General features: G+C 40.2%; 1 protein-coding gene across 13 annotated transcripts in view; it reads right to left on the bottom strand.

The window, feature by feature from the left end:
- Positions 1-21139, bottom strand: part of FOXP1 (forkhead box P1) — a 629322-nt gene that overhangs the window by 551659 nt on the left and 56524 nt on the right. For 9 of the 13 annotated variants that reach the window (XM_053930432.1, XM_071222259.1, XM_045192423.3 and 6 more), the window contains exon 3: positions 62-127. The exons of the other annotated variants lie outside the window; for them this stretch is intronic. The gene's annotated coding sequence lies outside the window, so the exon portion shown is untranslated. The remainder of the gene's footprint in view (positions 1-61; positions 128-21139) is intronic. 13 annotated transcript variants of the gene reach the window in all.

The following is a 21139-nucleotide window of genomic DNA, read 5'->3' as shown; positions in this document are numbered from 1 at the left end:
AAAACACTATGCACTGATATTATATAAAAAGAAAGGCAACCAACCTGTCACTTGGGCTTACCTGTTGTACACATCAGTGTCTGCGATCAGCACAAGGGAAGGTGTGATGTCACAGGCAGGACTGGGCCTACAGTAAAGTAGAGAAAGACACTGGCATGTCTCTTCCTTGTGGCTTTCCTTTATATGCCCATAGGTTTTATATTCCACTTCATAATATTCTGATGAGTCACAGTGTTTGCCTGTTTAATTTTCCTAAATTCAACTATATGAGCTGAGCAAAAAGAGAAGAAGGGTCAGGATGTGACCTTACTTGGAAGCAGGGTCAGGATGCATTTGGTTAAGACAGGGTCATACTGGAGTAGGGTGTGCTTATAAAAAGGGGAAATTTGGACACAGACAAGCACACAGGGAGAAAGTGTGTGGAGATAAGGACAGAGATCAGGAGATGCTTCTACAAGCCAAGGAATGGGAATGATTGCCAGCCAAACAGTAGGAACTAAGAGAGAAGGCAGATTCTCCCTCAGCCTCAGAAGGAACCAACCGTGTCAACACCCTGATCTTGGACTTCTAGCCTTAGGACTGGGAAACAATAAATTTCTGTTGTTTAAGCTGAGGGAGGCAGGGAAGAAGGAAGTGGGGAGAGTGAAAGGGGGCAAAGGTGTGATTTCAGCAATGAGTTCAGAAGGGCCACCATGTCACACAAAGAGCTGTGCTCTCCTCTATGGGATGATTCCTGTCCCTGCTGCTGCCGTGAAAACAGGTACATCAAAGAGAATTACCAGCATCCTTCATCCACTGCCTTGACTGACACCAGCTGATGAAGAAGGAGACAGAGAACACCAACCATGGAAATTTCTATTTAGAAGTCCCAGAGTTTGCCACCCCAAAATACACCTCTTGAGGATATTAGTTATTTTAAGCAGGTTAATTTTAAGAAACAAAAGATAGTTCCAAGCTGGCTCCAGAGTAACTGGAAGCTCCCATCCACTTACTCCCAGCCCCAGACTGGTGTGGTTTCTAAACACTACAGAGCAATCAACTTGAGAAACCAGTTGAAATGTAGATGATCTGAAATAGAATAACCAAGAAGCACAGAACAAGCCAGGAGGAGACTGGTAGGAGAAGCAGAGGCGTGGACAGAGTGAGCACCATCACGTAGATGCAGTAGCTGAGAAGCTGGAGGGATATTGCCACTGCAAAACTCCCTCCCCCCATGCAGAGATCTCCCAACCCAGAGCAACAGAGATGAGAAGGGGTGCACACATAGCACTGGGCAGTGGGAATCAGTGGGGGATTCTGTCCACCTGGGAGACTAGGACCACACCACTCCAGGGAAGGAGCGCTCCTATTATTACAACACTGGCCTGGGAAGTTCACTCTGGTCTATGACTGCTGGAGAGGACACACCGCCATGCTCATTGGTGGAAGAGTCTGCTTGCTACACCCAGCAGTAAGTTTAAGGGGCCCTCTATTCTCTGTAAAGGTTTTGGGGACACAGCTGGTCAGTGACTAAACTGTGTGATTTGGGAAAAAGGATCAGTCTCACCCATTTTGAGAGCATGGGGGCGTGGCTCTCCCCTCACCCACGAAACTGCTCATTCCCCTTGGGTTCCTCGGCAAAGGGAAATACACAGGGCTGGGATTTTCTATCTACCCTTCTCAGACTGGCAGTGCAGGCAAGCCAGACTTTCAGCCCCTTTGGAGGCCAGGAGGAGCTAGGAATTGACTGCACCCTGCTGGGACCAGCCACATGGAAAGATCAGAGTGCCAGGTAGAACTGATTTTAGGCTTGGTCTGGTGGTGCAGAGGAGCCAGAGGACCACACAGAGCTAGGTTTGGGGGACTATTTCTCCTGGGGAGGCGTCTGTCTAGGAATCAAATGGGCAAGTGTTGAGCTCTAAGGCTGCATTGTGGGCGGCAGATATGAGCTTCCCTGCTCATGTTGGGCCTGTGATGCTTGGGAAGGAGAGGAAGTACCCTTCCACATTATACAGGTTGAAGCCAATACCACCAAATTGGAGACTGATTGGATCAGCCCTCCTAAGTCTGCGATACCCCCACTGAGTGCAGTTCCTTGGGGGAAAGAACAGCTCAGAGCGGCAACATTCAGAGTGCAGTACCAATAGCAGACCCAACCTCTGGGCTCCGGAGGCCCCATCTGCCAGACTACTAGGGGCTCTGCCTTGCCAAGGTCAGAGAAAATATCCAGGACACATTAAGACCTGTAGCTCGGGTACAGGGGAATATACCTACCATCTTCTCCGAAGTATGAATGGCACCTCCCCTTCATGGGAGATCCAGTGGCTCCATCCTCCCTATTTCACCAAAGGCTCTTTCAGAGACTGAGCTTTTTCAGTGACTAATCCTGACAGCCAGTTGGCAGGCAGTGGCAGGCAAAGCAGATCCTGGGGTGCCTTGGATGTCTGCTGACCCACCGCTGAGCCCTGTGCTGGTAAATGCCAGCCTTGGTGCACAGCTTGATCCTTCTATGCATAGCCGAAACCAGTGGAGGCAGCAAAAAACAATGAATTATTTGTAGCTTCAGACAAGTTGCTGAGGGCCAGGCATGGACAGTGTCTGACATTGGCTTGCACCACAGAACCTCACATGAGGCCCAGAACTGGCACATCAAGTGGCCAGCTTCAGACAAGATTGGAGAAATATCCAACAAGCTTCACAAACAGTACATCCAAAAGAATACCATAGCATGCCCTAAACTCTGCTAAGAAGAACTTCACCTTTTTCTTTTATATTCTTTTCTTTACTTTTTCTTTCCTATCTCATTTTTTCCTTTTTTTTGTATTTATTTCTCTCTTTAATTTTCTTATTCTATGCTTTTAAAAATATATTTATTGATTATGCTATTACACTTGTCCCATTCCCCCTTCATTCCACTCCATCCTGCACACCCCCTCCCTCCCACATTCCCCTCCCCCATAGTTCATGTCCATGGGTCATATATATAATTTCCTTGGCTTCTATATTTCCTATACTATTCTTAGCCTCCCCCTCCCTACTTTCCACCTATCATTTATGCTACTTATTCTCTGTACCTTTCCCCGCTCTCTCCTCCTCCCACTCCCCTATTGATAACCCTCCATGTGATCTCCATTTCTGTGGTTCTGTTTCTGTTCTAGTTGTCTGCTTAGTTTTCTTTTGTTTTTGTTTTAGGGGTGCTTGTTAATAACTGTGAGTTTGCTGTCATTTTTACTGTTCCTATTTTTTATCTTCTTTTTCTTAGATAAGTCCCTTTAACATTTCATATAATAAGGGCTTGGTGATGATGAGCTCCTTTAACTTGACCTTATCTGAGAAGCACTTTATCTGCCCTTCCATTCTAAATGATAGCTTTGCTGGATATAGTAATCTTGGATGTAGGCCCTTGCCCTTCATGACTTGGAATACTTCTTGCCAGCCCCTTCTTGCCTGTAAGGTCTCTTTGGAGAAATCAGATGACAGTCTTATGGGAACTCCTTTGTAGGTAACTGTGCCCTTTTCTCTTGCTGCTTCTAAGATTCTCTCCTTCTGTTTCATCTTGGGTAATGCAATTATGATGTGCCTTGGTGTGTTCCTCCTTGGGTCCAGCTTCTTTGGGACTCTCTCAGCTTCTTGGACTTCCTGGAAGTCTATTTCCTTTGCCAGATTAGGGAAGTTCTCCTTCATTATTTCTTCAAATAAGTTTTCAATTTTTTGTTCTCCCTCTTCTCCTTCTGGTACCCCTATAATTCGGATGGTGGAATGTTTCAAGATGTCCTGGAGGTTCCTCAGCCTCTCCTCATTTTTTTGAATTCTTGTTTCTTCATTCTTTTCTGGTTGGATGTTTCTTTCTTCCTTCTGGTCCACACCGTTGATTTGAGTCCCGGCTTCCTTCCCATCACTATTGATTCCCTGTACATTTTCCTTTGTTTCTCTTAGTATAGCCTTCATTTTTTCATCTAATTTGCGACCACATTCAACCAATTCTGAGCTTCCTGATTACAAGTGTTTTGAACTGTGCATCTGATAGGTTGGTTATCTCTTTGTTGCTTAGTTATATTTTTTCTGGAGCTTTGATCTATTCTTTCATTTGGGCCATTTTTTTGTCTTGGTTTGCCGGTCTGGATGAATGTTTCTTCTTTACCTCCTTGGTTGTCAGTTCCATACAGCTCGATTTTCTGTCAGTTCTGGTTGGTTTTTGTTTTTTAATTGTTGTTGTCCTTTTGGTTGTGCGAGGAGGCGCAGTGTGTCTACCTATGCCTCCATCTTGGCCGGAAGTCCCTTATTCTACTTTTTCTTTTTTCCTTTATTCTTTTTTCCATTTTTCCTTTCCCATTCTTTTATTTTTCTTTTCTTTCTTCATTCCTTCTATATCATTTTTCTTTGCTTTTTTCTTATTATTTTATTGTCTTTTATTTTTTATCTTTCCTAATTCTATTTTTGGTGGTGTTTTTATTATTGTTGTTTTTTTCACTTTTTTTTATTTGTTTTGTCTTGTTTTGTTCTGTCAGCACTGTACAACAGCTTGTGCGATGTGGTCGGGGTTGAACTTCTCAGTCAGCCAGACTGAGAATCAATCCCACCCACAAATGGACCAACAGCAATTAAGACTCAATAACAACAGGTGGGCCTACATACCCCACACAAGAGACATTCTTAGAACATCCAGCTCAGAAGATCAAGGAGACTGCACAATTGGATCCAACAGGATACCTACTACATAAGGCGAACCCACAAAGACTGGGAGTAATAACAGTTCTATCTAATACATAGAAACAAACACAAAGAGAAAGCTAAAATGGAGAGACAAACAAGCCCCAAATGAAAAGACAGGCAGAATCCCCATAGAAAGAGCTAAATGAAACAATGGCAAGAAATTTATTAGACATAGAGTTCAAAGTCGTATTTATCAAGAAATGTAGTGAGAATTACCAAGGAACTTAGCAGGAACTACAATAACAAAAGAACACAGAAACCACAAATAAGAACCAAATGAAAATGAAGAATACCATATGTGACATAAAAAATACACTGGCCCTTGTCAGGTGGCTCAGTTGGTTGGAGCATCATCCCATAGATGAAAATGTTATAGGTTCAACTTCCTGGTCAGGGCATATAACTAGATTGAGAGTTTGATCCCTGGTTGGGACGCATACGGGAGGCTACTGATCAAAGCAATGTTTTTCTCCCCCCCCCATTTTTTTCTCTTTAAAATTAATAAGCATATCCTCAAGTGGGGATTTTTCTTAAAGAATACACTAGAAGGAATTAACAGAAGTTTGGATAAAACAGAAGATCAAATCATTAAGTAGGAAAACAAGGTAGGAAAAAAACACCCAATCAGAGAAGCAAAAAGAAAAACAAATAAAAAGAATGAGGATAGTTTAAGGGAAGTTTGGGACAAAATGAAACATAAAAACACCCACATCATAGGGGTATCAAAGGGGGATGTAAGTGAGCAAGGGACAGAGAACCTGTCTGAAGAAATGATAACAAGAAACTTCCCTGAACTGGTGAAGGAAAAACTCATACAATTTCAGGAAGCACAGAGTCCCTATCAAGATGAACCCACCCAAAGAGACCCAAACCAGAACACATCATAATTAAAATGGCAAAGTTTAAAGACAAAGAGAGAATCTTAAGGCACCAAGAGAAAACAGTTAGTTACCTACAAGGGCACACCCATTAGAATGTCATCTGATTTCTCAACAGAAACAGTTCAGGCCAGAAGGAGTTGGCATGAAGTATTCAAAGTAATGAAAAGCAAGAACCTGAAACCAAGGCAACTCTATGCAGCAAGGCTACCATTAAAACTGAAGGCAAAATAAAGAGCTTTCCAGAACACCCACCACCCTCAAAAAAGGTTTAAGAAGGTCATTACCACCAAAACAGCACTGCAAAATATGTTAAAGGGACTGCTTTAAAAGGAAGAAGAAACAGAGAGGGGAACATAGGTAAAAAAGAAAGGGGGGCAATAATAAAGTACCTATCAATATTAACCTTAAATGTAAATAGATTAAATGCTCCAATCAAAAGACATAGAGTAGCTGAATGGATAATAAAATATGGCCCATATGTATGCTGTCGACAAGACACCCATCTCAGAAAAAAAGATTCACACAGGCTGAAAGTTAAGGATGGAAAATATATTCCATGCAAATGCAAACAAAAAAGCTAGGGTAGCAATATTTATATCTGACAAAATAGACTTCAAAACAAAGGCCATAACAGGAGACAAAGAAGGGCACTAAATAATACTAAAGAGAATAATCCAACAAGAGGATATAACCCTGGTAAACGTATATATATACCCAATAGAAGAGCAACTAATATATAACAAAACTCTTGGTGGACTTTAAGGGAGATATCTACAGCAAAGCAGTCATAGTAGGGGGTTTAACACCTCACTGTCATCACTAGATAGATTTTCCAGACAAAAAGGAAGCAAGGAAACAGCAACATTACACAAAGGTCTAGGTCAGATGGATTTAATTGATATTTAGAGAACATTTCGTGCCACATCTTAGGACACAAAATAAGTCTTACCAAATTCAGGAATACTGAAATCATATCAAGCACCTTCTCAGATAACATGGTATGAAACTAGAAATCAAATACAATAAAAAAACCCTCAAAAACATTCAAACACATCAAAGCTAAAGAGTATGTTATTAAACAATGAATGGGTTACTAATGAGATCAAGGAAGAAATCAAAAATTACCTGGAGCCCTTGTAGGGTGGCTCAGTTGGTTGGAATATTGTCCCACGCATCAAAAGGCCATAGTTTCAATCACTGGTTGGGGCATATATGAGAGGTACCTGATCAATGTTTCTCTCTCACATCAATGTCTCTCTCTCACACACACACAAAAACACACACACTTCCTCTCTAAAATCAATAAGCATGCTGTTGGATGAGGATTAAAAAACTTTTTTTAATTACCTGGACACAAATGAAAATGAACACACAACAACCCAAAATCTATCGGACACAGTAAAAGCAGTCCTGAGAGGGGAGTTCATGGCAGTACAGGTCTACCTCAAAAAGCAAGAAAAATCTCAAATAAACAATTTAACCCTACATCTCAAACAACTAGAAAGAGAACAGCAAGAAAAGCTCAGAGTAAAGAGAAGAAAGGAAACAATAAAGATCAAAGTGAAAATAATGGCATAGAAACTAAAAATAAAATACAAAAAAAAAATCAATGAAACTAAGAGCTGATTCTTTGAAAAGATAAACAAGATGGATGAACCTTCAGCCAGACTCATCAAGAAACAAAGAAGACCTAAGTAAATAAAGTAAGAAATGAAAGAGGTGAAGAAACAACAGACATCACAGAAATACAAAGGAATGTAAGAATATACGATGAACTATATGCCAACAAATTGGACAACCTGAGCTAAATGGACAAATTCTTAGAAACATACACCCTTCCAAATGGAATCAGGGAGAATCAGTAAACCTGAATTGATTTATAACTAATGAAATTAAAGCAGTAATCAAAAAACTCTCAGCAAACAAAAGTCTTGGACTGGATGGCTTCACAGGTGAATTTTACCAAACATTTAAATGAAATCTAACACCTATCTTCCTCACTTATTCCAGAAAATTCAAGAGAAGGGAGGAATTCCAACCTCTTTTTACAAGGCCAGCATTATCCTAATTCCAAAGCCAGATAAAGACACTACAAAGCAAGAAAATCGTGTGCCAATATCCCTTATGAACATAAATGCTAAAATTCTCAACAAAATATTAGTAAATGGGACCCAGCAATACATTAATAAGACCATGACCAATTGGGGTTTTTCCAGAGATGCAAGGATGGTACAATATTTGCAAATCAATAAATGCGATGCCTCCCATAAACAAAATGAAAGACAAAAATTACATGATCATATCAATAGATGCAGAAAAACCATTTGATAAAATCCAGTATACATTTATGCTAAAAACTCTCAGCAAAGTGGGAATAGAGGAATCATACTCAACATAATAAAGGTCATATATGAAAAGCCTACAGCCAACAGCATCCTCAATGGGGGAAAACAAAAGCATTCTCCTTAAGATCAGGAACAAGATGAGGGATGTCAGCTTTCACCTCTCTTATTCAACATAGTACTGGAAGTCCTAACCATGGTGATCAGACAAGAAGAAATAAAAGGCATCCAAATTTGAAAGGAGGAAATAAAACTATCATTATTCACAGATGACATGACATGGTGCAAAGAAAACTCTAACAACTCCACCAAAAACCTACTAGATCTGACAAATAAATTTAGCAAAGTAGAAAGATACAAAATTAATACCCAGAAATCAGTGGCATTATTAAACACCAATACTGAATTATCAGGAAGAGAAACTAAGAAAACAATCCCATTTACTCTTACAACAACAAAAAAATAAGATACCTAGGAATAAATTTAAGAAAGGAGGTAAGGGATCTGTACTCAGAAAACTATAGGATGTTGAAAAAGAAATAGAGGGGACTTCCAGCCACGATGGAGGTGTAGGTAGACATACTTTGCCTCCACCCAAAACCAAAAACAGGACAACAACAAATTTATAAACAAAAAACAACCAGAACTGACAGAAAATCAAACTGTATAGAAGTCTGACAACCAAGGAGTTCAAGAAGAAACATTCATCCAGACCAGTAGGAGGGGCAAAGAGGACTCACAGCAAGGTGGCAGCTGGAGGACTGGGTGGTCCCATATTTGCATGTAGGTAAATTGTAAGGAACAACTGGGGAGCAAGACACACTGAGCAACCTTGGGTTCCAGTGTGGGCAAATAAAGCCTCAAAACCTCTGACTGAAGAAAAAGTGTGAGGAGTGAGGCGGCAGGAGACTCCCAGCCTCACGGCAGAATTCACTGGAGAGACCCAGAGGGTCCTAGAACATATACAAAACCACCCACCTGGGAATCAGCAGCAAAGGGGCCCAATTTGCTTGTGGGTAACAGAGGAAGTGACTGAAAGCCAGACAAGAGCTGAGCAAGCACCATTGTTCCCTTTCAGACCCTTCCCCCACATATAGCACAACAATGCAGTGGTGTGGGCTGTCCCGCCCTGGTGAATACCTAAAGCCCCACCTCTTACTACATAATAGGTGAGCTGAGACCAAAGAAACGGCCCAAATGATCAAAGCTTCAGAAAAAATACAACTGAGCAACAAAGAGATAGCCAACCTATCAAATGCACAGTTCAAAACACTGGTAATCAGGATGCTCATGGAATTGGTTGAATATGGTCACAAAACAAAGGAAAAAGTGAAGGCTATGAAAAGTGAAATGAAGGAAAATGTTAAGGGGAACAGCAGTGATGAGATGGAAACCAGGATTCAAATCAAAGGTTTGGAGCAGAAAGAAGAAAGAAACATCCAAGCAGAACAGAATGAAGAAACAAGAATTCAAAAAAATGAGGAGAGGCTTAGGAACCTCCAGGACAACTTTAAACATTCCAACATCTGAATTATAGGGGTGCCAGAAGGAGAAGAGGAAGAGCAAGAAATGAAAAACTTATTTGAAAAAATAATGAAGGAGAACTTCCCCAATCTGGCAAAGGAAACAGAATTCCAGGAAGGACAAGAGGCTCGGAGAATCCCAAAGAAGTTGGACCCAAAGAAGCACACACCAAGGCACATCATAATATTACCCAAGGTTAAAGACAAGCAGAGAATCTTAAAAGCAGCAAGAGAAAAGGAGACAATTAACTACAAAGGAGTTCCCATAAGGCTATCAGCTGATTTCCCCGAAAGAAACCTTGCAGGCAGGAAGGGGCTGGAAAGAAGTATTCCAAGTCATGAAAGGCAAGGACCTACATCCAAGATTACCCTATCCAGCAAAGCTATCATTTAGAATGGAAGGGCAGATAAAGTGCTTCCCAGATAAGGTCAAGTTAAAGGAGTTCATCATCATCAAGCTCAGGGTACCAAACTCATTTTCACTGGGGGCCACATCAGCCTTGCAGTTGCCCTCAAAGGGCCACAATAATTTTAGGACTGTATAAATCTAACTACTCCTTAACTGTTAAGGATTTGAAATTACATTCGGCCCTTTGAAGGCAACTGCGAGGCTGATGTGGCCCCCAGTCAAAATGAGTTTGACACCCCTGATCAAGTCCTTACCACATGAAATATTAAAGGGTCTTGTTTAAGAAAAAGAAGATAAAAAATATGAACAGTAAAATGACAACAAACAACAAAGTTACAACTCTCAACAACTGAACCTAAAAGAAAGCAAAATAAGCAAACAACTAGAACAGGAACAGCATCACAGAAATGGAGATCACATGGAGGGTTATCAGTGGGGAGGAAGAGAATGGGGGAAAATGAATACGGAATTAAGTAGCATAAATGGTAGGTAGAAAATAGACAGGGGGAGGGTAAGAACAGTATAGGAAATACAGAAGCCAAAGAACTTCTATGCATGACCATGGACATGAACTAAAGAGGGAAGAATGCGGGTGGGAGGGGGTGTGCAGGGCAGAGGGGAATAAAAGGGGGGGGGGGAGAAATGGGACTACTGTAATAGCATAATCAAAATATGTTTTAAAAAAGACAGAAAGAAATAGAGGAAGATATGAACAAGTTAAAGCATATACTGTATCCATGGACTGGAATAGCCGACATCGTTAAACTATCCATAAAAGCCAAAGCAATCTATAGATTCAATACAATTCCTACTAAAGTACCAAGGGCACATTTCACAGATCTAGAACAAATATTCCAAAAATTTATATGGAACCAAAAAAGACCCCAAATAGCATCAGCCATCTTGAGAAAGAACAAAATTGGAGGCACCACAATACCCAATGTCAAACTATACTATAAAACCATTGTAATCAGCAGTCTGGTACTGGCACAAGAACAGCCATAGAGATCAAAGGAGCAGAACAGAGAGCCCAGAAATAAACCCATGGCTTCATGATCTTTAACATTTGACAAAGGAGGAAAGTGCATACAATGGAGGAAAGATAGTTTCTTCAGTAAATGGTGTTAGGAAATTTAGACAGGTACATGCAAAAAAAAAAAAAAATGAAACTAGGCCACTAACTTATACCATATACAAGAATAAACTCAAAATGGATAAAAAACTTAAAGGTAAGTCACAAAACCATAGCAATCCTGGAGGAAAACAGGGAGTAAAATCTCAGACATCTCACGTAGCAAAATTTTTGCCCATATATCTCCAAGGGCAAGGGAAACAAAGGAAAGCATAGACAAATTGGACTACATCAAACTAAAAAGCTTCTGCAGAGCAAAATAAACCACCAACAAAATGAAAAGGGAACCCACAATATGGGCGAACATTATTTGCCAATGATATATCTGATAAGGGGTTCATTTCCAAAATATATAAAGTACTTATACAACTCAATACAAGGAAGAGAAACAATCCAATCAAAAAATGGGAAAAGGACCTGAACAGACACTTCTCCAAAGAAGACATACAGATGGCCAACAGACTTATGAAAAAATGCTCAACATCACTCACTAATCTTCAGAGAGTTACAAATTAAGTCTATAATGAAGTGTCACTTCACACCTGCCAGAAAAGCTACCATTAATAAATCAACAGCCATGGCTGGTGTGGCTCAGTTGGTTGGAGCACCATCCCACAACCAAAGATTTGTGGGTTTGAATCCCAGTCAAGGCACATACCTAGGTTGTGAGTTTGATTCCTCATCCAGGCACAGGCACATGCAACCCCCGGTCCATATGCATATGATCCCTGGTCCAGGCACATATGGAAGGCAATCAATTGATGCTTCTCTCTCACATCAGTGTTTCTCTTTCTCCCTTCCTCTCTCTGAAAACAATGAAAAAAATGTCCTTGGGTGAGGCTAAAAGAAAAATGAAATAAGTCAACAAACAGGTACTGGCAAGGATATGGAGAAAGGAAACTTTAAGTGAACTGTTGGTGGGAATGCAGACTGGTGCAGCCACTGTGCAAAACAGTATGGACGGTCCTCAAAAAATTAAAAATTAAACTGCCTTTTGACCCAGCAATCCCACTTCTGGTAATGTACCCTAACAATCCCAAAACACCAATCAGAAAGAATATGTGCATCCCTATCTTCATAGCAGCATTATTTACAATAGCCAAGACCTGGAACACAGTCCAGGTGCCTATCAGTAGATGAGTGGATAAAAAAGCTGTGGTCCATTTACACAATGGAATACTACACAGCTAGTATACTAAGCATTATTTATGCTACGTAAAATAAGCCAGTCAGAGAAAGACAAATACCATATGATCTCACTTACATGTGGACTCTTAATGGACAAAATAAACTGATGACCAAAACAGAACCAGAGGCATGGATACATGGAACAGACTGAGAGATCTCAGAGGGGAGGACGAGTGGGGGGACTGGATAAAAGAAAATAAAGAGCGTAGCCAAAGAACATATATGCATAGCCCATGGACACAGACAATAGTGTGGTGAAGGCCAGGGGAGGGGAGGAGGGAGCTGGGTGGAGGTAGGCAAAGGTGGGGAAATGGGGGACATCTGTCATAGTGTCAACAATACAAAAAAAGAAACAGAAGACTCAAAAAGAACCTTTAACCTTCCCCTAACTGCCTTGAACCTTTTAACTGCCTAAAAGGAATTAAGTTAGAGGCCCAGCAGGTCCTCCAGGAAGAGAGCTATCATCACAGATAACTATGTTTAATATGAACTAGTGTGAAACAGGCTGGTTGCAAAGAGGAGCCAGGTAAGGCCTGTTTGATCAATGTCCTCTGTGTGTCCTACTGTTAACGATGGCCCAGCAAACATGTTTTTACCAAACATCTGCTTTTCCGTCTCCATGTAAATTGCCTTCCTCCCCTTTGAAGTCCCAAACCACTTCATACAAAGTTTCTCCGTAGCTCCCCACCCCACCACATACAAAATTTCTCCTTAGCTCAAGATGGCAAATAAACCTTGACTGTCCAATGTGTCCTAGGGTCTCATGTTTTTTATGGAACCCCTATATGGGCACCTGTAATAAACTTCAGACATTTTCTCCTATTATTCTCTCATGTTGATTTGACTATTAGAAGAACTTAGGAAGGTGGGAGGGAAATCATTGCTTCCTCCCCACAGCACTCCAGTGAGGTGAGGCTTGAACAGTGTGGGGAGTAGGGGACAGAAACCAAAAAAAACTGAAGTTTGGGCATTGCAAACTTAGTAGATGTGAGAGAGGAGCTCAGGAGAGTATTTCAAACTAAATTCTATTTCCCACCAAACACAAGAGTAATTTAAATATATAAAAGGATTAAATATTGCAGGGAAAAACACACTAGAGGAACTGTAGTGGAAAGGCGCTCTGGATCATGGTTCTCATCCTTTTCTGCATTTGGGTCCTATGGGACAACCCTCTATTCTTAAAACAAATGCTCTCTTTCCTTAAATTAACTGGTTCTGGTTTCTGCTATTTGCAAGCCAAAAACATTTTTTTCACTGAAATATTAAGAGTGTACATCTATCTCTGGGTAGCAGCATCAAGGACAGTTCTTATTTGCTCCGTTTAGCTTATTTACATTTTCTAAATCGCCTACCATGACTTCTCTCTCTCTCTTTTTTTTAAACAGATCTATGCATCTATGTCAGAAGGGCCCAAAGTTTCTCAGTTTATAGCATTTTTGGTGTCTTAGCAATTTTTCACAGCACTCCTCTCCCCCAAACCCTTATCAAAGAAAGGCCCAACAATTTTATTAATCAGTTAGGTCCAAACAACTATCATCAGCCCTAACAACTTCATAGCTATTGGGGGGAAAATTGAAAGGCAAATATTTTTATTTCATTCTGAAACAATACAATATTTACTAATAGGACATACGTGCCTGTTGCCTACTGCACAGTTTCTCAAACCTGGAAATCATATTGGACAACTGCCACCCTCCTGTTCTGTTCCATGTTGATTTTTCAAGTGATAAGTTTGCTTTTTACCATGGCAGCTGCCCAAAACCCAGCTATGCAAAATATGACACTATCAATAGGAATATAACACAATCTAACAGTAAAACTGAATAACCGAATGGTCTGCACAGTATCAGATAGACACTGCATGTTTCCCTCCAGCCCCTTGAGTTCGTAGCCCAGAGCACCTCGGCACACGGTATGGAAACTGCCTGTCTGTATGCTCATCAGGAACAGCTATGTACGCATTTCTTTGGATTTTACTAACCCTTTCCACACTAGCAAAAGGAAGGTTTTCACATTAAGCCACAAGAAGGGTACACATTTTTTGGCAAACCATCCATTCTGGTGTTTAATGATGCCACCCTTAATTCACACAGAACTGGCCCATAAAAAAAGTTTAAATAAAACAGCATAGATAACTGCAACTCAGAGAAAAGCAATTTACCTACCTTTGAGGTAAACAGCAGCCCTTAAATTTTAGCAGCTAAGACTTTCTTTCTTAAGCAAATTATATGTAAATATTTTAGCATTAGATTAATAAGAAGATGCAATATATTATTTTGAGTAATACATTCAAAACAGTAGGGTCACTTAATTTTTCTTGTTAACATGAGTTTTATTTCAGGGTGACTTCCGGAGTCAGCTTGGATGACATTCTAAACTCACTACTTGTCAACATTTAGAGTTGTATCTTTTCATTTGTTTTTGTTTGTTTCAGTGTACTTTTCCATGTAAGCAATTGCAGAAAATCCATTTCGTGAATGGGTCAAGAGATAAAGCATGGGTACAGTCACGGCAGGCCCGAAAATGACTCAGATGTGACTGAATTGCGAGTTCAAGCTGGACTAAATCATCTTTCAAGCTTAATTCCTTCCCTTGCCCCAATTTAATGACCCTGTTAACTCACAGCAAGGGCACAGCAGCAAGGAACTCACGAAGCTAAGAGATAAGTAGCTAACTTGGATTACTTAACTCGCAGATACAGGGAATGTGTCCATGTAACTTTGGGGGGAAAAATTTATTATGTTAACAGCAACACCAAATAACATTGTGACATGAAATAACAAATAGTAAAAAACCAAACACAGGAAACAATCTCAATTCTGTCTAGCCAGAAACAAATGTTTAAAAGAGAGAATGAATGCAACTCCCATCAAGTTCTCCATGGGGCCAGTGAGGCCTGGTCTGCTCTGTCCTAACTTGGCTGAGTTTCTACAGGAGTTATTTTAACTTTCCAGCAAATGCAAATACATTTTTTTAAAAAGCAAGCCAATTAAAACACAAGTGTTTAAAGACACAAGCAGTAATTACAAATGTATTATTCATACCTAATTTATAAGATGAACTTCGTTCCGTAAAATATTAAACTGTTTATATGCAGGCTGGGAAGACAATTTTCAAACTATTCATGTTCCACTCTAAAGCAACGACTATTAGCAATGCAACAGTTTCTGGCCAACTTACAGGGTGGACAACACTGCAATCAGACAGTGTTTGACCTCAAGATATCTACTTGACCCCAAAGAAACACAGACTTGCCTGCTATAAAATCCTGAACAATGGGGCAGACAAGGTCACAGGGTCACATAGAGTATTAACAGGTCACTGTGCAGCCCACTTGGGAGCAATTACTTCCAGTCATGGCTAAGTGGACACTTGATTGAATACCACTAAGACAGCTCACATCCCACGGATAACAATCCTCACAGCGATTAAGAATTAAAGCCCCCATGATTCAGCCTTTATTACTCAAATGAACCTAACTCTTCCATAAAAAACTCTTGGTATAAGCCTGATGCAAGGTCTAAATTGAAATGCCACCTCATTAAACAATAATATCTAATTTTATCTAAATGAATTTTCATGAAAGTGAGCCACACAGCTCAGGAATTTTTAAAATGAATTATCACAAGTAATACATAATTTCACCAAAACTAGGGCGGAAAAAAATAGCTTTAGGAATAAAAGGAAACATCAATGTTGAATGAAACACCTATTCTTGTGTGGTAAAGACAGCAGCAAAGAATATTAGCCACTAAAAACAACGGTAATCTCTTTTAAGGAAATTCCTAATTTTTGCTAATGTCAGCTAAAAACAAACTGGTCAATCACTCATGGAACTTTTAAATAAAATACAAAATCAGGTCCTCATTCTAACTTAATTGGATATGTGGCTGTAGGAGGTCATATTATTTCTTAAAATGTATTTTATTGATTATGCTATTAAAAGTTGTCCCAATTTTTCATCCTTTATCCCTCTCCACCTGGTACCCCCATTCCCTCTGGCAATACCTCCCCTTTAGGTCATGTCCATGGGTCATGCATGTAAGTTCTTTGGCTTCTCCATTTCCTATACTGTTCTTAACATTCCTCTGCCTATTCTGTACCTGCATATTTGTACTTCTTAATCCCTGCACCCGTACGTCCCATTCTCCTCCTGCCCCCTCTCAACTGGTAACCATACAAATGATCTCCCTATCTACGATTCTGTTTCTGTTCTGCTGTTTGCTCAGTTTGCTTTCTAGAGTTAGTTGTTGATAGCTGTGAATTTATTGCAAATTTAATGTTCATAGTTTTGATCTTCTTCTTTTTCTTAAATAAGTCCCTTTAAGTTTTCCTATATAATAATTGCTTGGTGACGGTGAACTCCTTCAGGTTTACCTTGTCTGAGAAGCACTTTGTCTGCCCTTCAATTTTAAAGGATATCTTTGCTGCCTAGGGTGATCTAAGTTATAGGCCCCTGCTTTTCATGACTTTGAAGACTTCTTGCCAGTCCCTTCTAGCCTGCAAAGTTTCTTTTGAGAAATCAGCTGACAGTCTTATGGGCACTTTTTTGTAGGTGTGGGCACTGCTTTTCTCTTGCTGCTTTTAAGATTCTCTCTTTAACCTTTGGCATTTTAATTAGGATGTGTCTTGGTGTGGCCTTCTTTGCATCCACCTTGTTTGGGACTCTCTGTGCTTCTTGGGCTTGCATGTCTATTTCCTTCACCAAATTAGGGAAGTTTTCTTTCATTAGTTTTTCAAGTCAGTTATTAATTTCTTGTTATTTCTCTTCTCCTTTGGGAACACCTAAGATTGAACTGTTTGTACATTTTTGTCCCAGAGCCTCCTTATCATATCCTCGGTTTTTTTAAATTATTTTTCTTCTTGCTGTTCTGATTTTTTTTCTTCTTCGTGTTCCAAATCACTGATTTGATTCTCAGCTTCATCCACTCCAGTGTTGATGCCCTGAAATTTTTGTTTTAATTTCACTTAGTGTAGCCTTTATTTATATCTGGGTCTTTTTTATGCTGTTGAAGTACCCACTGAGTTCCTTGAGCATCCTAATAACCAGCATTTTGAACTCTGTATCTGATAGACTGCTCATCTCCATTTTGTTTAGTTCTTTTCCTGGAGTCTTGTTCTGTTCTTTCATTTGGGCCATATTCTTTGTGTCTTCATTTTGTCAGCCTCCCCGTGTTTGTTTCTGTGTATTAGGTAGAGTGTTTGGACTCCCTGTCTTAGTAGCATGGCATAATACAGAAAAGCACACCCCTACATTGGATGGGGGCAGAGCCTTAGCTAATCACCAGGGTGGAGCAACCCGTGTGAACTAGGTTGATGGAGTCTCCAATATGGTGTTGCTGCTTGTGGCTCTGTGGGGGGGAGGGGGGAGGGCTCAGAAAAGGGACAATGGCCACTGACTGGCTGTTGGAGTTTTGCCTGGAAGGAAGCTGTCTCCCAGCACTTGTCCTGATTCCAGACACCAATTTCCCCCCGTATGCCACTGGTGCCCTTCAATCTACTGCTCCAGTGCTGGAGCCCAGAGGGAGTGAGTCTGTGTAAGTTGTAAGTCCATTGCAGGCCCTTTAAGAGATGCCTGAGAATCCCTCAGTTTCTTCCACTGCCCCACCACCATTGGTTTTTGTAGTCCGAAGTTATGGGACCTTACCTCTCCAGCACTGGAACCCTGTGCTTGGAGGCTTTATGTGGGACTTGGTTCCCTCACTCTTGAGATATCTCTCCCGATTTTATCCACCACACCTGGGTGTGGGGCTGCTTGTGACACACCTTCATGTCTCTGCCCCTCCTACCTGTCTGAATGAACGTGACTTCTTTAATTCCTTGGTTGTCGGACTTCCATGCAGCTCAATTTTCTTGATGATTCTGGGTGAGAGTTGTTTTATACTTTAGTTGTACTTTTTGCTGTGGTTGTGCAAGGAAGTGTGCTGTGTTTTCCTATGCCTCCATCTTGACCAGAAGTCTCTTGGAAGTCGTATTATTTTAAAACTTGTAAATGATGGTCACATACATCCACTTTGAGCACCCTGGAACATACCATAGTCAAGGCCATCAACAGAGGAAAATGAGGCAGAACCTCCAATTTGAAACCTGCTGAGGCCCTTGTATTTGTGTGTATCAGCACCTTCTACTTATGGCAAGTGATATTTTCTAATTACCATGATAAATATAGTTTCTTTACAATGTAAAATAATTTACCTTTTTAAAAATCAAGTAATTATTAACATGTTATGAGTTAAAAAACTTCAACTACTAGTCATACTTGATGTCAGTCAACACAATGACCAAAATTAGGCTACTACTGATACATGACTTAAAACTGTACGGCCAGCCTTTCCTCTGGGCCACTGTTAGATCCACAAATATGTACATGAAGTAAAAACCTAGAGTTTGGGCCAAAGTGTGTCCCTAATAACAAGGTGGACATTCTCTGCTGGGGAAATCTTGAAAACTAGGTGAACAGATACAAACAACCCTTTTTGAAATGTGCACAGAAATAGTCTAAATAAAAACTATGTATCTTACAGAGGCCTGTAAGGAATAAAAACTGGGGGAAGGGGAAATTATAAGGAAATCCCATCCAAAGAAGAAATGGGCTCTAAGAAGCAAATTAATCATTTTAATCAATGTTTATTAAAAAGCACCCCCTATGCAATTTACATGAGCTACAGAACTACAGGAGCTCACCTCTAGGGAGAAGTAACCCAGCAAGGCCTGGTGAGCAGAAGGCATCATAGGCAACGTTTATTAAAAGGCTCCTCCTTCTCTAGGCTGATGCAGACAGGGGCCAGGGCCTGATAAGAAGAGTGGAGGCAGGCTCTCAGCCCCTCTCACCCCTCAGCCAGGCACATTCATGCAGTGAACAACCCAATTATACATTAGAGCAGACTGTCACAACAGTAGCAGGTGATATATGGCTACTGGGCAACTTTCCACCAAAAAAATTTATTAAATTAACAATCACTAATTATTCTCCAAATATCACTGAGAAGACAGCTAGTTTGAAATCAGACACAGTCCCTGTCTTCCAGAAGCTCACTGTTACCCAACAGACTGGAAAGAATCATGTTTTGAAGACTGACTCCCAAGCTAAGTGGCCCTCATCAAATCCTTGACAAATGAAGACCTTTAATGTGTACATCCACGCTGTAGATTCAACTAGATGAACTCATAAAAAAATAGACTTGTGCTAAAAAGCTATAAACAAGGTCTGTATAGACCTGGTTTCAAGTCCAACCCCGTCAACTGCCATCCGTGCCTAGTACGAAAGTGGTAAAGCAGGAATCAGGTCACTCCACTCTTCTTGGAGGCTAAGAAGAAACAAGGCCTCACCACGGTAGAATTAAATTAAAAGTTTTCTTTTCTTTTTGTTTTTTCATGAGAGGACAATCCATGTAACAGGATGGAAAATAAACAGAAAAAAATTATGCTCCTGTTATGTTAGGTCATTCTGTATGAAAGGATACAAAATGTAAGCCAAGGGACAGCCTATTTTTTAAGTCTCAAAAATAACCTTTTTAAATTCATCCTGTACTACCTATACTGTGATTCCAAATAAATTTGTTTCCTTTTAATTTAAAGCTTGCCACATTCTTTTGCTCACTATCCCATTTTTTCTTAGTTTACCAAAGGCAATTCTGCCATAATGATACAACGTTTGGGTCATTCAAAGAGAAAGACCATGGTATTTTTCAGGACTTTGAGATGCCAGAAAAAAACAAAGGAAAAAGGACTTTGTGTATAGGTTTTGTTTTAAATACACACCTAAAAGTGCAGATCCCCAACAATGAAGGCACTATTGTGGTTACCTTTTGTTCTCTTTATAAAAACATGTTTGTACTTTCACCTCCCAGCACCTATACAGTATAAAATAAAAACAACTCCAGTAAATTGCTGACAAACAGGTAATACAAGTAGAAAGAATTCCCTAACTTCCAAACTGTCAGCTCAGGGGAAAAGAAAAAGCTGAAGTAAAAGATGTCCCCAAAGTTATCGGCCAAACACGCTCCCCCAAAAAGAATGTGACATGCAGAGCAAAACAGATACACAAACTAATTTGAATGCCTAGTTATATACCACCCAAACAGGCTTGACTGACTTCTACGGAGTTGTGACTGCCATCAAGCAAACTCAGAGAAATAATAAATAATGTCTGACTCTCTAATGTCCTCAAAAATTATTCACAATATCAAAATATGTGGACCGCTGGCATTCCACTTCAATATTGTCAGGGAACACAGAGGTCACACAGATTAATATAAAGTTAGTGACTCAGACTCATTTACCCTGATTTTCAGTACAATTTGAAGAAACAGTTAACAAACAAAATTATAAGGGATTGACCACTGGAATAAAAAAAAAGGGGGGAATATGGTGAGCAGACATACAAAATGTATGGTTTTTATGATAGCTTATCTAACAGAAACAGGAATGTATACCGTATATTTCAGACTGTAAGACACACCAGACCGTGAGATGAACCTAGGTTTTAGAGGAAAATAGGAAAAAAAAAACCCGGTCCACCGCTGCCCCGGCCAGCAAGCCAGGTAAGCTACATTCGGACTATAAGACGTACCCCCATTTCCTCCCAAATTTGGAGGTGGCGAAGTGCATCTTGAAAAATATGGTAAGTTCACAGAATTTAAAAAGTCAAAATTTCGGCCTGAAGGTGGGGAGTTTAGGTGTGAAAGAATGACAAACAAAGGTCTTTACAAGCTGTTTTCTAAGAAAGTCTTCAAGTGTTAAGTATCTTCAACAAACGGTGACTGTGAAATATTTAATGTCCAGCAGGGCTAAGCCAAGAAACATTCCTGGTTTCGAAAGACAATGCCATATAAGGCAAAACTCTGCCCCAAGTATAATTATAAGGCATAACTTAGATTTTAATACAGGAGACGTTTCTGACTGATAAAAAGCAAACCAAAAACAAACCTCTCAACAACATTCTGCAACTCAGCCAGGTGGGAAAATTGACT

This window comes from Desmodus rotundus, chromosome 8 (genome assembly GCF_022682495.2).
Source record: "Desmodus rotundus isolate HL8 chromosome 8, HLdesRot8A.1, whole genome shotgun sequence".
NCBI lineage: Eukaryota > Metazoa > Chordata > Mammalia > Chiroptera > Phyllostomidae > Desmodus > Desmodus rotundus.
Note: the sequence above shows the minus strand (reverse complement) of the source record. Positions and strands in the feature narration are given on the sequence as shown.